This window comes from Labeo rohita, unplaced genomic scaffold (genome assembly GCF_022985175.1).
Source record: "Labeo rohita strain BAU-BD-2019 unplaced genomic scaffold, IGBB_LRoh.1.0 scaffold_30, whole genome shotgun sequence".
Lineage (NCBI taxonomy): Eukaryota > Metazoa > Chordata > Actinopteri > Cypriniformes > Cyprinidae > Labeo > Labeo rohita.
The window spans coordinates 2,054,808-2,057,358 of NW_026129217.1; the positions used below are offsets into that span (position 1 = coordinate 2,054,808).

The 2,551-nt window shown below is 37.8% G+C and overlaps 1 long non-coding RNA gene across 1 annotated transcript; it reads right to left on the bottom strand.

The window, feature by feature from the left end:
* Positions 1–1,129: 1,129 nt before the first annotated feature.
* LOC127160225 (uncharacterized) lies at positions 1,130–2,174 on the bottom strand. Its single transcript, XR_007826673.1, has 3 exons — positions 1,962–2,174; positions 1,773–1,844; positions 1,130–1,676 (listed from the first exon to the last, which is right to left on the bottom strand). It is a non-coding gene; the product is annotated as an uncharacterized LOC127160225 (long non-coding RNA).
* Positions 2,175–2,551: the final 377 nt, after the last annotated feature.

Here is a 2,551-nt window from a genome sequence, read left to right on the forward strand (position 1 = left end):
TTTTATTGTAGAATGCAAAAAGAAGAGATTTAGAAGAACATTTCAAATGTTTTTGTCCATACAATGAAAACAACATTGGATGCCACATTGGATGCCACTGACTTTCATTGTAGATCTTTTTCTTATTTAGCACCCAAACTCTGGAACAATCTACCCTACAATGTTCGGGACGCAGACACACACTGTCAGTTTAAATCTAGATTAAAGACCCATCTCTTTAACCTTGCTTACACATAACAAATCCACATTCTTATAATTCAGATCCGTTAAAGGATTGTTAGGCTGCACTAATTAGGTCAACCGGAACCGGGAACACTTCCCATAACACCCGATGTACTCGGTGCATCGTCAGAAGAATGGCATCTACGCTAATATTAGTCTGTTTCTCTCTTATTCCGAGGTCACATTAACCACCAGATCCAGTCCGTATCCAGATCAGATGTTCACTGCAGTCCCCCCGGATCCAGTCCGAACCCAGCCCAGACGGTGGATCAGCACCTAGAGACGACCTCTACAGCCCTGAATGTCAGCGGAGTCCACATCAACTAGATGAGCCCCAGAGACGGATCCACATTAAAGACCACATCACCTAGACGGCTGTCGGCACAAGACCACGGGAACTTTGGCCAGAGGAGAACTGGCCCCCCCGACTGAGCCTGGTTTCTCCCAAGGTTTTTTTCTCCATTTGTCATCGATGGAGTTTTGGTTCCTTGCCACTGTCGCCTCTGGCTTGCTTAGTTGGGGACACTTTCTCTTAACACAATATTGCATTTTATTTTATTGTTTTTGATTAACTACCTTTACCTATAATGTGAGTGTTTAATGTTGCCTTTGGCATTGTTGATGTACTGTTTCCTATTTAATACTGTACAGCCGCCTTGTCACAATTCTGTATTGTTAAAGGCGGTATATAAATAAAGGTGACTTGACTTGACTTGTACTGACATAAAACACTGAGACATATGAGACATTTGAAATATTTTTAGAATAGAAATTTGAAAAATGTTGTGAATAAATGATTTTACTCTTTCACTCACTACCTTTGTTTTTTGCCCGCAGTGGGCCCACATGGCCCCAAATGGGCATGTTTGCTGGGAAAGCTCATACTAATACATATTTGTACTCTAGCTATGCTCTTGCTAATACATGCTATAAACATTTTCGTAATAAAAGCTTTAAAACAACAAGTGTGGTGTTTTACTTAATAAACCACTTTCTTAATAAACCAGATACAATACAAGTGTGTGGTGTCTTTCTTAATAAACCACTTTTTTTAAAAAAAGCAAATGCAATACAAGTGTTATATAAAAAGAAAAGACATACTTGCAACAGGACAATTATGCATATTTTCCTTAATATATTTAAATGCATTCTACAGTAAATGTGTACAAAGATAGAATGAAAAGTTTTAACGAGAATGAGAGAAAGCAATAAAGTGGTATTTGGGACGGAAAGTAGTAATGTAATTGACTAACAAACAATACATAATTTACTCCATGTGTCATTTCTTGTAGTGTCTATATTGGTCAATGCAAATATTTAGTACTATCATCGTGTCGTGAATTGTGATTGTGATATATCATATAGGCTACTAGCAGTTATATTCAGGGGATTGTTTGGTATTGGCTGTCTGGCTGTGTCTCCTGTTGATGGTTTGAGTGCGGGATCTGTTCAACCTATTAAAACATGGACATGGTCAATTAAAAAACAAAAAACAAATAAAAAAAATTATATTTAAATGGCATAATTTTGTGTGTGACCCATTGGCTCACCTATTGTGACCTCTTTCTATAAGATTTCATTTCTGTGTCAGAATATGCCACATATGGATTACTGTGTAGATTCTGAAACAAAAAGAACATAGTACATTTCTTTATCTGTCTTTTTATCATTCATTTATCTGTCTCTTTATCAGTAATCACGATTTAATTATTATGCATGTTTATGTATTATGCGTGTACCTGTGGTAAACCATTGCAACAAACAGCATTAAGAGCACTAATGCGAAGCCCAGTAGAAACATCAGTGCAGTCGGATCTATGGAAAACACTTCTGTTGCGTCAAGAGTCCCATTGGGATAGACTTTTGGGATCTTTTTGGAGATTGTATCACCAATTGCCTGAAGGAAGAAAATTGTCACCAGCCAAAGTGCATTGCAGAAGAAAAAGACTAATGTAGCCTGTAAAAAAACAAACAAACACACAATTAAAATATTTACTGTTCCAGAGCACAGCAGGGGCACCTGCAGGATTTCATCTGGAGGTACGCACAGATGTTTATATATTTATTTATTTTCAAAAACAGCAGTTAAACGTTTGATTCAATTGTTTATTATTAGTGGTTCAACAGATCACAAATCTCACAGATCACATTACAGTTTTTAAACCACAGATCAGATCGTTTTGTATGGTAACCCACATTCCCTGATGGAGGGAACGGGGACGTTGTGTCCTTCATGCCACAACTCCAGACTGCCTCTGAGTGGGTTGAGATGCTTCTCGACTCCTCAGAACAGAACAAGTGAGCAGATTCCACGCTATCCTATTTATAC